The sequence below is a fragment of the Suricata suricatta genome, chromosome 4 (genome assembly GCF_006229205.1).
Source record: "Suricata suricatta isolate VVHF042 chromosome 4, meerkat_22Aug2017_6uvM2_HiC, whole genome shotgun sequence".
In the NCBI taxonomy this organism is placed as follows: Eukaryota; Metazoa; Chordata; class Mammalia; order Carnivora; family Herpestidae; genus Suricata; species Suricata suricatta.
This window is the reverse complement of record NC_043703.1, coordinates 84,563,818-84,578,061: the sequence shown is the minus strand read 5'-3', so window position 1 is coordinate 84,578,061 and position 14,244 is coordinate 84,563,818. Positions and strand designations below refer to the sequence as shown.

Here is a 14,244-nt window from a genome sequence, read left to right as displayed (position 1 = left end):
CAAGCAAGATGAGGAAATTGAGGAAATATGTTCTAAATAAAGGGACAAGATTAAACCCCAGAAAAAAACTTTAATGAAACACAGGTAAGTAATTTACCTGATAAGAAGTTTTGAGGGATGGTCATGAAGGTGCACATGGAACTCCAGAGAACAATGGGTGAACTCACAAAGAACTTCAACAAAGAGACAGAAAATAACAAGAAAGTATTAAACAGAAGTCACAGAGATGAAGAATGCAGTAACTGAACTGAAATAATATACTAGGTAGGTTCACATATATTTGAATATAAGCTTACATACAAAAATGTAAGTAAAATATACACCATATGTGAAATGGACATAGGATTCTCACTCCAAATCTGTTGCACTTCTATACACCAACAACAAACTATCAGAAAGAGAAATTAAGAAAACATTCACATTGGCAATGATGTCAGAAAGAATAAAATGCCTAGGAATAAATTTAACCAAGGAGGTCAAAACCTTCACTATGAAAACTATAAGACATTGAAAGACACAATTGAATGAAAAGGTACTCCATGCTTATAGACTGGAAGAATAAAAATTGTAAAAATGTCCTTATTACTCAAGAGAATCTAAAGAATAAATGCAATCCCTATCAAAATTCCAGTGGCTTTTTCCCCCCACAAAAATAGAACAAACAATCCTAAAGTTTGTATGGAATCACAGAAGATCCCAAATAGCCAAAGCAATCAAACTTGAGAAACAGCAAAACTGGAGACATTGTGCTACCTGAATCCAATTTACAGTATAAAGCTATAGTAATCAAAACAGTATGATATTGACATAGAAACAGACACACAGATCATAGGATCAAAATAGAAAGACAGAAATAAATCCAAGCATATATGGTCAACTAATTTATGACAAAGGAGGCAAGAATATACAATGGGGAAAGGAGAGTCTCTTCAATTCACGGTTTTGGGTAAATTGCAAAGAAGCCACATATAAAAAAGGGAAACTGGACCACTATCTACACCATACATGAAAATTAATTCAAAATGGATTAAAAACTTGAATATAAGACTAAAACATAAAAAAGTCCTGGAAAAAATGTAGATGGTATGCTCATTGACATTACTCTGGGCAATGTATATTTTTTTGATCTGACTCCAAAACCAATGACAACAAAAGCAAAAATAAACAATGAGATTGCATTAAATTAAAATACTTCTGCACAAAGAAAACCATCAACAAAATAAAAAAGCAACCTACTAAGTGGGAGAAATATTTGCAAATCATATATCCAAAATATATAAAGAACTCATCTAGCTCAATAACAATAACAATAAAACACTCCGATTTAAAAATGAGCAAAAGCTCAAGATAGATATTTGTCCAAAAAGGACTTCCCAAAGATGGCACCAGGCACATGAAAAGATGCTCAAAATTGCTCATCATCAGGGAAATGCAAAACGAAGCCACAATGAGATAGTATCTCATACCTGTCAGAAGGGCTGTTATCAAGCCAAGAAATAACAAGTGTTAGTGAGTATGTGGAGAGAAGGATAGAAATGTAAATTGGTGCAGCCATTGTGGAAAGTAGTTTAAGTTTCTTCAAAAAATTAAAAATAGAACTACCATGTGATACAGCAAATCCACTTCTGAGTATTGAGTCAAAGAAAAAACATTAATTCAAAAAAACATATGCACCCCTATATTCATTGCAGCATTGTTTTACAGTAGTCAAGATATGGAAGTAATTGAAGCATCCATCAATGGATTAATGGATAAAGAAGATGTGATATATTTATGTCACATATGTATATATTCATACATAATCTACAAATGCACACACATATATATATGCACATATATATAGCATACACACACACACACACACACACACACACACAATGGAATACTACTCAGCCATAAAACATCATGAAATTTGCCATTTGTGACAACACGGGTGGACCCTGAGGGTATTATGTGAGGTGAAATGAATTAGAGACAGGTGAATAGCATGTGATTTCACGTACATGTGGAATTTCAAAAAGCAAAACATTGAACCCATACAACAGAATGAAACATAACTCACAGATACAGAGAATAGAATGTGGTTAGAGGCGAGTCAGGGACGGGATGGGTAAAGAGGTGAAGAGGCACAAACTTCCAGCTGTAAACTAAGTAAGTCATGAGGGTGTCATAGGCAGCATGCGGACAATAGTCCCTAATATTGTATTGCCTGTTTGAGAGTTGGGGAGAGTAAATGTCAAGAGGTTTTGTCAGGCATGCACAAAATGTTTGTAGTTGTGCGTGGTGACACATGGTAACTAGACTCAGCAGGGTGGGTACCTCACGGGTACCTCACGGGGTACACAAATAGCAAACCAAAGTGCTGCATGCCTGCAACAGCTATGATGTTGGATGTCAGCTGGATGTCAACTAAATTTTGAACATTTAAATTCACTAGTGATAATGACAGCAATATTTTACAACTGTTAGAATTTTAGATTTTATATGTTTTTAAAGTTGGTAAAATTAGGTGCCATGGATATTTGAAGCTATGCTTTCAAACTGTATTTCCTAGGCTATTCTTAATGCTACTTATAATACACGTAAATGTATTTGTATTATAAATACAAATAAATGCTGTGTATAATATATATAAATGTATTTGTATTATAAGTACATTTACTTGTTAACCTTGGAGACTCACCTTTTATTTTGGAGCTCAAGTCATTATATAATTAAATGGACATAAAATATATATTTATTATAGGTAATATTTCTCTATCCATAACATATAACATGTAGTACATAATGCTATATATAACTTATGATGCTATATATTATGTAATATTTTGCTATTCTATGGAATATGAAAATAAAAAGTAGCATATGTTCCTGAATATAAACCTAAACCAGAGGTATTGGCAAACCTGGTAAAAAGGAGAAATAGAAATTAAAGCCATCAAAAATTCATATAAACTTTTTTCAGTTATTTTTTCCCTAATCAGCTAAACATAAAGGAAATGTGTCTAGTATAAATCAAAGTTGCAATGTGACACTCACCTTACTGTGTTTAAAGTCTCCTTAAATAAAAAGCAGGACTGTGCGGCTTGATATGGCTCCGACACGATTAGAATTGTAAAGTCCAAGTAGTCGTCAATATGCTTCTGGGTATTTGGTTACCACGCATGAAGCATCTGTGTTGTCAAATAAGGAGTAGAAAGTTTTGAAAGAGTTAATGGCTCAGTGATGATAAATTCCTCCTAAACTAGAATTAAATTACTTTTTAAAAATGAGTCAGCAGTTCCTTAATTGCCTATCTTGTTATTTTTGATTAATAAAAATAACAGCATACAACAGAGTGAGAAATGCATACACAAAATTACCAGATTGTTTAGGAAAGATATTAGATTAGGTGGGCATTCGGTCCTTGTAATCTGAGCTGGCCAGAGAGCTTTCCTACAAACACACAAATGTACATATATTTACAGTCTGTGTCTTCACATCAGCTTGCATTCTAACTCATAAATGGTTCAAATTATTTTCACCAAGTGAGGAATGTGCCTTAAAGACCTATATGGCTTGACTATAGACTGTTTTTAACATCTCTTCAAAGAATACATTTATTTTTAAAACAATCTACTACTTAAAATAAGTAATTTATGTGTTCCATGATTTAGATTCATGAATTCATGTATCTATGCATTCAATTATAGGAGTGCTTGATAAGGAACGTGCATTAGAAAAATTCAACAAAGTTCAGTGCTTAAATGCATCAGTGGATATTTACCAGGTATTTAGATTCTCAATGGGACCGAGGCCATTGTAATTCTAATGATTATTTTAAATACAAACACACCTTGCCAGATTCCCCTTAAACTAGGTAACAAACCAAAATTTAGAAATAACCTACCTGCGAGAACAAGTACTTGAATCTTACTGCGTAGTCTCTCTTTGCCTTTTTTGGAGATGAAACTAAGATCAAAGGGTACCTCTTTGTGAGCCACGCCCCATCTGTCCTAACTAGAAATAGATGGCCATAGCAAGCCATTTCTCCTTTCACTTAATCCTGCCTCAATCATTTCCAAGGAGGAATACCTTTTCCTTCGAAATACCTTTGTAATGAAAAAAAGTGTATTATTTTACAAGGAGTAAGAATACGAAAAGGTAATTTAACTATATTTTTGAATGAAAATGAGATTAGAGCTAGCTACCAGAGAAAGCCCTGTTTCTGTTTCTCTTAACCATTTGATGGAAAACTGTTGACCTGTGACAAACTTTAGAAAACAGCACTAAATTTTTATGTAGTGAATTAGATTTGGCCAATTTTTCTTCTGACTGATGTTCCCGGTGGGAAGAGTCAGCATTTGAGTCAGCCAGAGGAATTCTGGCGAAAAACGGTCTGAATGACACATGGAAACTAGACTCACATTTGTGCTTTGTTTCTGCAGACAGGTGACAAAGTGAAAGCACATTTAAAATTAGTGCAAGTTTATACAAAAAATAAAATGATGTAGTGTCTTCCTTAGGGATTGTTAGGGGCACTAACAATGAAAATACACTCATCTTTTACCCAGAAAAAAAAATTTTTTTGAAATGGGGATTTAAAAAAACTATCTTTGAATCAACCTATTAAATGTAAATTCTGAGATTTAAAAAAAAATACTCATAAGTGTCATGGCTTATTTTAATGTTAATCCTTCACGTATAATAACAAGTTTGTATTCATATAAAGGTGTTAATTAATGAATGGCTAACCTTTGCCAATCATTGACACATTCTTCTCTAATCCTGTTATGTGAAACATTCTAATGAAGTCATAGTTTATTACTAATGATATACTTTTGATTTTTTTAAAAACATGCGAGATGGGGACTAAAATAATTTATTTGGTTTCAGCTCCTTTTAAAATCACAGCAGGTAAGAATGCTGCATTTTGCCTGCCACATTTAGCCTTCAGGGAAGGTCAGAACCTGGAAGGCAAATCCAGGAGCTGGCCCTTCACACCTTGCGGACCTCAACTTTGAATGTGCACACCAGTCCATTACTCTCCAGACCATAAAGCTGCTCTCCAATTATCTCTGAATAAGAATCGTACTGGTTCTTACTTTTTAGTAATAGGGTCTGATAGCTTGTGGAAAACAAAACAAAACAAAACAAAATTGAAAGAACAATCCTTGTGTCTTTCTCAGACTTTTTCTGTCTGGATCCAAATGGCATAACCCATTCACCATGTACAATGGAGGGAAACGTTATCACATTATGGTCCCATCCTCTGTCATATATCTCCTTCATCAAGAGGAGAATGTTTGTCAATAGTCAGTTCTATCATAACTATAATCAATCCTCTTTTAGGAAGTAAGTTTATAATTGCAATTCTAGAAAACATAAGTATATGGATTTCATTCAAATACTTCTTGAGAGGTCAGGATGAAAGCTCATCCTTTGTATCCTTTGGGGGCAGTGCATTCTTGTTTCCTAAAATTTGAGCATTACCCTAAGCTGTTGTTCACATGGTTTTGCAGTATGTGGGGTGGGCTGGCTCGAAGTTTGCAGATAATTGTTCCACAAATACACTGTGTGCAGTTTTTTTTTAAGATTTATTTATTTTTGAGAGAGCACAAGGTGGGGAGGGGCAGAGAGAGAGAGGGGGATAGAAAATTTGAAGCAGGCTCTGCAATGACAGCAGCGGGCTCAATGAGGGGTTTGAACTCATGAGCTGTGAGATCATAACCTGAGCTGAAGTTGGACACTCAACTGACTGAGCCCCCCAGGTGCCCCTGTGGCAGTTTTGAGAAAAGATAACCTTGCTAACAATTGTGTTCACAGATTGAGTAATTCCAGGTCGCATCTAGGCAAGTCTTTCTCCATCAATATGTGGAAGTGTTAGGTGGACAGCTAGTCTCATTTCTCCAGGGCTCCTTTCCCCTGGTGACCTTGTCCCCACAGACTGTCTCATAACCAGTGACACTCTGCCAGCCCCTTTGCTTCTGCACCATTCCAGAAGAGGTCTGTAAGTTTGTGGGAAATATTGGTGAAGATGCTGACACCTCCCCTACCTAACCTCTCCCTTACTCCTTGTTTTGATGCACGCTTGGGGGAAAGGCAGTAGACATAAGAAGGTAAGCTGGAGGCTGAGTGCAGGACGTGCACTGCACTGTTTTCACCAAAAATGAGCATCATGAGAGAGGCTGGTGTGACTCCAGAAGTTAAACATACTCCTTAAGGAGCCCTTGGTGAGGAGGAAATGTCACTGTTTTTTCGGATATGGGGCTCTGTTCTGTGGCCAGAAGACAGCAGCTCTGAATCTGTACTGTTGCAGAGGGGACAGACAGAGAAGGGTGCTGCTCTCCTTCTCCAGGCTGGTGGCCTCTGTGACCTATGTCTCAGGGATGAGCATGACCAAAGAGACCAGAGGGATGGCAAAGAGAAGCCCCTCACTCTGCATCCAGACTGTTCCTCTACCATCTCAACTACGAAGCGCGTTCCCGTGGTCCCACACTTGGGTTGTGTTGCGTGCTTTGAGCATGACCTACACCCATGGCTCAATGTCCACCCCGTGCACAGGACATGCCACCCTTCGTCCAGCTGGCTGCTTCTCGGGACTGATGTTGTCTTACTGCAGTGTAACACTATGCCCGGGAGCTGGGCCCTATGATGGTGCATGCAAATCCAATGAGAAAAACTGGGCTTCAGTGGCTCACTTGAGGCCACCCAGACAGCAGAGCTGAGAAGGGGAGCCAGGTCTATGAGACCCTGTCCTCACCCTGAGCACCACAGCTCCCAGGAAATGTGGACCGGAAGAATTTTCACACTAAGGTCTACCTCGATCATTTAGCAAGTGGCACCACGCATATTGCCTCAAGCAGCCCTCCAGACACCCTTTGCTTCAGATATGAACTTTACATCATGGTAGAGTTGGTAAGACTAAGATGGGTAGACGTAGCCTCTCCTGCTGGAGCCCCATCTTAAACGGGAGGGGGGGCTGTTTCCAACCAAAGTCAGGTGCCTTGCTCACACATGGCCCCATTGGCGGCACTGAGCGGGGTGCCCGGGGACTCCTGGAGGGCATCTTCTGGCTGAAGACGGCTCTTCTCTGCAGAGGAAGTCTGTGTTGGTGCCAGGGCTCCCTCCTCCCACACAAGGCTCCTCGACACTCAGCTGTCTTCACCCTCACGCATGGAATTGCCTTTTCTGTAGCTTTCCAGGCCCTTGTTCTGATTGTCCCTGCCCCTAAAATGCTGGTCCTTGACTTGGCTCTTTGCAGAGGCCAGAGTGGCAGGAAGGGGCTTTCGGTGCCCTTTATGGCGTGGATGTACGATTATTACAGCCAGTGCCTTTGGTTACAGAGAGGAGTTTCGTTCCTGCATCTGTCAGCAAACGCTTATGGACTCTGCTATGCACCAGGCACCGCCCGGTGGCCTGCAATGGTGAGGAAAACCAGTAAGCCCATTAGAAACTATATTGCTTATCTTCTTTCCTAAAAACGGAATAGCAAACACAATCTTTTTAAAGCTTAATTTCTACTTTTACCAACACATTGTCAAGGAAATCTTTCATGCTCTAAATATCCCTTCTAAGGCTCCACCTCCACTACCCCCTCTTCTGTGTGTCAAGACTATGAAGATCTGGGCAGCTGGGTGGAGGTGACCCCAATTACGGGTGGTAATATGACCATTTTCAGGGGTGGCTGTGGAGCTTAACGCTCAGAGTTGCACGTGCTGTGTGAGGCTGTGGGCTGCGGGCTGTGTTCTGGGGATGTTTTCTAAACTAGGACACAAGGGTTTACTGAAAGAGGTTATCTAAAGGTGATGTGTGGTAATCCTTTGAAAAGACTTAGTACAGAATTAGGCACCAGCAAGTGCTTGAGAAATGCTAGCATTGTTCTTTCCTGTGGTTTGAAGATGAAATGCAGTAACACATGTAAATAAAAAAATTCCGTACAATATTAGTGTTATTCCCAAGCTGTAGACCCAGTAAACCTTTAAGATATAAGGATGTTAAAATGTCTAAAAACAATATATGGATATAATAATCAAGATTCTTGTAGCTTTGTTAAAAATCCGATACCTATGGTAGTTTCATAAGGCAGGTGATGATGTTTACAGGGTGCTTTGGACATGCTGCTGCTGTCTGATTCTCTTAAGGAGAGATTAAGTAAGTGTTAAAGCTGAGCGACAAGAATCTCTATTACTCTTGTAATACTCATTTTTAAAACCAAATATAGGTTCTTTCTTCTGGGATCAAAGGAAAGAAGGTCCGCTACTCTAGAAAACTAAAGATGGTACATCACCGTAAAAGTGAAGAGTTGGCTTCTTTTTGAATCACACTGCTAGATAACAAATAGAAAGGAAAAGTGCTAATTCTTTGTAGCGTCTCAATGCCTGAACAAGTTCTTGACATGGAAGTATCGTCTGATCATTTACAATGTAATTTAAAGGCTACCATCAATTTCTTTTCTCAATGACCTCTTTACTTCTAAAAATATGAAAAAAATCTCATCTGGAGAAGATACTTTTTTTACTTCATTCACATGTGTCTTTATTTTTGAGAAAGAGATAGAGTACGAGTGGGAGAGAGGCAGAGAGGGAGGGAGACACAGAAGCTGAGGGAGGTTCCAGGCTCTGAGCTGCCAGCACAGCCTGATGTGGGGCTCAAACCCACGAGCCGTGAGTTCATGACCTGAAGTTGGAAGCTCAACTGACTGAGCCACCAGGCATCCCTGCACAAGACACTTTAACATAGAAGTTAATCTGCTTCCCCAAGTTTCCGCAGAGGGCTTTATAGGGTTCTGGTGAGGAGGACAAGAAACAGTGGATGGGTGGAAGCGAGCCTTCGGACACTGAGCAGGCAGGTGGGCATTCCTTCCATCAAAAGTATTCCTGTTGTGCTGTGTTGGACACACATTTGAATTTTTTTTTCTGAGTGTATATTTTTATGCATATCTCATTAGCAAGATTTTACAAGATGAAAGAAAATATTTAAAACATTTTTAAAAAGGAATCCCATTAGAGTGTAGACATCATATTTTGAATATTCTTTGTATCCAAGTCCAAAAATGTTTCTTTCTTGGGATGCTCTCCACTTGACCTCACTGAAGTTAGGGGTATTTGGGGGAAATAAAAGAAGAAAACACACTTGAAACAACACCTCCTAATATCCTAGTGAGGGGCCAGAAAATGAACAATTCTCTAATAAGTTTTTAGATATATTTTGTAATCAGAATAATTAAATAGCATCCATTTCAACTTTTAAAATCATTTTTTGTTTTCTAGATTTTGTCTGCACTTGTATCAGAAAATAATCCATTAGTAAAATAGGGCCCTCAGTACTCTTTAAAAGGTTATTTCAATAAAAAGTTTATTTGATGTTTTTGTTTGTTGTTTTCTTAAGTTGACTCTGATTCACGGAACTAAGTAATTTGGTGTCTCAGAAACACAACCATGGATTATTAGCCAGATATTGAAACAAGTGTTTTAATGTTCTCATTATTTTGTTCTTAGGCTTTGCCTCAAACTAAACTGATCATAGTATTCAGTTGTTTTAAAGAACAAAGTCTTAAAAGTCCAATGCTGGGGATTAATTCTCCTCCTTCATTTTATAGATTTCCAGAATAGAGTTTACTACTAGTTAGTTTATAGAAGTTTTCTCTTTGTTTTCTTTTCATTGTTTCATTCCTTAGTGGAGCTTTCACTTTTCATATTTAATCATTTAAAATGTAACTCTTAAGTGACACCTGGTGAAAAATATTTAACACTGTCTATCAATTTCTGAGTTCCTCCAGCAGATATGAACAGCTAGCTTCCACTGAAGATTTCTCTCTACCTCGAAGAGAATATGTGTTCAGTTACAGCACCATGTGAAATACTATAATTGGAACCTATTCTACATTCAAATAAATAAATTATTAATACTCTCTGCTGCTGTTAAACAAGCATCACATTTGTGGCATTGAAATTCTGCTTTGTCAAGTATTGGGGGCTGTAACTATATTAAACAATGCCTCTCTGTGAGGAGGAAAATATTCTTTAGAAGGGGGATCTTAATCAGTTTCATGCTGAGCAAAAGAAAATTGTAAACTATGCATTAAAAGAAGATTTACTGAAAGTTATTTTTGCTAGATCCACTGCATTCTAATTCACTGCTTCCCTTTTGCTTTCAATGGTAATATACGTAATCTTCCAGCCACATTCATGAGCAAAGTTTGATGTGGATTTACACTTGTGGAGCTACATTACAATGGGTAGATTTAAGGTATTATAAAATGAGTTTTTGGATTTGTTACAGAGGTACGGAGCCCCTCAGATACAGGCAGGCAGGTTTTCCAACATATGGCAACCACCTTATTATAAAACAAAACAGTGTTAAGTCAAAGTACCTGATTACGATTCGCGAGTGCCATGCAGCTCCGATAGCCAGGCTTATATTTAATACCTCAGAAACAATATCATTTATTTTTCTGTCTTCTCTTATCCCTAAGTTATTGGGTTTGTAGGCTTTGAAACCTTAAGCAAAAGGATAAAATACAAATTATAGAAAACATTGGAGTATGGAGAAATCAAATTACATTTTCCACAATCCTGAAGAAGATGGTTCACATTCCTCTTGTTCAGTCTGGGCGAATCCCCATTACCAGAGAGCTTTCGAGGGGATAATTAGTAGTCTTTGGGGTACAAGGACAGCATTCATATCAAACTAGGAATAGCCAGTCTACTAAAGGGTTAATTTCTGGGTTTGAAATAATAATTCTCGGAGTCAAAACAAATACAGCAACCCTTACTGAGAGGCTTCCAATAATTTTAAAAAATTATCAGGCATTATTTACATACCATGTTTATCAGTAGAGGTCTAGAGAGGGTTTAATTTATTTCGGACTAGTAGGTCAGATCTTCTTGTTTCAAGTCTCTCTTTAAATTTCAATTTTACCATGAAATTGTGGAATTTTGGAAGTCGTTCAGGATCTGAACATAGAGAAAAATCTGATCACCATCAATAGTAGAAAGCAAATTCGTTTGCAACATCAGTTTCTAATAAATAAGACCTTGTGGAAACGGCGGGGAACGACATAAACCGTTAGGGGATAGATACACTCCGTTCTGTGTAATAACTAGTTAATTTATAACCGATCAGAGTTAAAGTTCCACGGGCTTGTCTTGGGCTCTTGATCCTATACACGGCTCTCTTATTAACCAGGCTTTAATTCCAGTACTGACAGACAAAAGCGTCGGACCTTAATGAACTGTCTACTCGGTGCAGAAAGCTGGTGGTAAAGTAGAACGTTAGTTACAATAATGATAATCTTTAGTATTTTTAGCTTGTCAGAACTTGCACAGCTAACAACAACCAGTCTTTTACTAAACTCTACCTCATCAAACTAACTTAATTAGCAATTCAGCTCCTTATTTTTGTTTTGGATTCCCCTCTGGCTACTAATTAAAGCTTAATCGAAACCGCTGAACTGAGGTTGTAAAGAATTCATTAATATTAAAATTAGCCCCAACAATTTTTTTTGGGGGGCTGGTGCAATTTGTATTTGTTACTGTCAGGGGTTTGAAACTCCGTTGAATTGTTAAAAGAAAGCCGTCCCAGAAATTCTCAGTCTGTCATACATACGAGCTGAGCGCATATGACGAATGCCAATAGTTCTACAAACAGACCGTTTCTGACCGTGCAAACTCAGCCTACCGGGCCATTTAAAAATATATTTAGCCAAAATATAACTTAGGATACTTTTCTGAGGTCATTCACATGGCTTTATCCCCCTAAGTGGTTTCATATTTTGGATAAAAGAAAGGAGAAAGGGCTCTGGAAAAAATTTCAAGGATTGATTTTTATGTATTATCTTGACAAGATTAATATATTTGAAAAACGAACAGATTTAGCTCTTCACTTTGATTTCTCCACTTTTTGTAACATCAAAGATTACACCAACAGCGGTACTGGTCACTCTGAAAAGTAAAATCAAATGAACACCAAACCCAACTGCTATGTATAGGACATTTAAAAAAAGACCCTGAAATCTGATCTTTTATCATGAATGGTTGAAAAGGAAATGTAATACATTGTTTTTTCTCTAATAAAATGATTATGCTGGTGTATGCCTTCAGTTCTTATCCAGATTTCTTTTGATGGTTTAAGTAGGAAATTTAAAACTGTTAGGTAATTCTTAGCTCACATTAAAAAGAATGACTTATTCAGTGTTTGGATATTTGTAAATATTCTTAGTTTCAGAGAGACTACATTTTGTTTTCTAGTTTGTGACATGTGAATGCAAATTGGAAGTGCTTTTCTTCTTGGTGATCAGTAAATGATTTTCATAAATCAAATTCTCTTTTCATTTTAATTTTTGATATTTTAATAATTTTGTGAAAACATGTATATTTATTTTACCCTGTAGGAAAATTCCAAATGTGTAGGAAACAAACCTGTTGGCAGTAAAATATACAGCAACTAATACTATTTAGCATATCTTATTAAACCTGAACATTAAAACAGCCTTATAAAATGCAACACTTCCTCAAAATATATATGAAAATGATGCTCACATCTAGGTTTCATTTAGACAACATTTGTGACAAAATAATCATGTGTACATTCAAAAATAAGTGTATGTCCATTTTAAGCCCCCCTGGATTAAATCAACAATGGCATAGAAGGCACATAATTTTAAATCTTGGTGACAATTTCCATGAAGTTATTCAAATGCATTTTGACTTCTGACAAGAGGATGTAATTTATAAAACAGAGCGTGCCTATCAGTGGAACCTAAATTAGCATAATGAGGATACTTTCATTTCTGCAAGCACAGTTTTTGACATCCCAATGTGGAGCTCTTAGAAGAAACCAGTAAAAACAAAGTCAATATACCTAAGTAGAAAATTATGATTAAAAAAAAACTTGAAAACTTTATCTGATTCGAGTACACAAAAAATATTTTCAAAAAATCATGCTTCCTCATACTGATAAAAATGTTTCTTAAATGCAGAAAAGTCGAATACAGCCTTCAGCTGCTGTCAGCCCTGTAATGCGAGAGAGGTGTTCTGAGGTTATCATTGCATGACGAGAAACACTGTTTGACATTAATGTGATGCGATTTTTTTTATCAGTGTTTTGAGTTAATTTCCTATTGTGTTTCATATAAACACACTGCAAGCATAAGTATAACCTTTTAAAAATTGTTTTACAAATTTCCGTTTCGAGTGGAATTTCGAGGCTGGTTGTTAGCTGAGTGATTTTGGGTTATTTGAGAAACGAACAGCAAATTATTAAGGGAAAATAGATGCCTTTTTTATTTTAAGCCACATCAAACTGTATTAACCGGAGACAATGCTACTTGTACCGTTAGATTCGAACCTCACTTGAGAAATAATGAAAGAAGCCACAAGTACTCTGGACAATATTTGAAAAAAAGACAGAGCAGTTAAACAAGTAACATCAGCAACTGTATGTCAAAGCTTAAGTGACATATCGTTTGCTTCAAACTTGGTACATAAGAAAATAATATTTTCCAAACATACCCCTAAAACATTACTGATATTTTGTGGATACATTTGAATTTGATGGCTTTAAGCAGTTGCTGAGTCACTGACATCTATATAGTCACATGAAAACTTTCATCATTTTATACCAAGCCAGCCTGGAAAATGTTACTTCACAACCGAAGTATCTACGAAGGGATAGATTTCCTGAAACTTTCTCCTAAAGCGATACAGAGGAATGAGTACCTATTTGCCCAAGGAATTAATGTGTTGCATTTCAAAAATATGGTGATGTCTCTTTGTCAGGAATGGGACAATTTATTATCAATGTTGTATAAAACTGGTTGGATTCCAAAGTAGAATTGAGACGATGCCAAAGAGATTGTGGTATTTTAACTTTATTGCTTTAATTATATCTTTACATATTATACGTTTTAGTGAGTATACTTTCCTTTTATTTATTTATGATCTGAAATGAAAGGGAGAGCATTGGCACATTATTATTAGGATTATATAAAGCCTGTATGTTACACATAGATCCCAAGTAAATATTTCAGTATTTTTCAATGTATCGTCCTTGTTTTGTTAGTACTTGCCACTTTTTTAAAACTATGTAGGTTGGAATCACTCTTACATTTTCAATATTACAGAGATACAGTATATAAATATATTTTTTAGTTCTATTTTTTAAAAAATTTAATGTTTATTTATTTTTGAGAGACCGAGTATGAGCTGGGGATGGGCAGAGAGAGAGGGAGACACAGAATCCAAAGCAGGCTCCAGGCTCTGG

The 14,244-nt window shown here is 36.8% G+C and overlaps 1 long non-coding RNA gene across 2 annotated transcripts; it reads left to right on the top strand.

Moving 5' to 3' along the window:
- The first annotated feature begins 211 nt into the window (after positions 1-211).
- On the top strand, positions 212-9,894 carry LOC115289258. 2 transcript variants are annotated; one of them, XR_003907515.1, is made up of 3 exons: positions 212-264; positions 7,326-7,406; positions 9,764-9,894. It is a non-coding gene; the product is annotated as an uncharacterized LOC115289258 (long non-coding RNA). The 2 variants fall into 2 exon arrangements; XR_003907516.1 differs by having other exon boundaries at positions 9,761-9,894.
- The last annotated feature ends 4,350 nt before the right edge of the window (positions 9,895-14,244 follow it).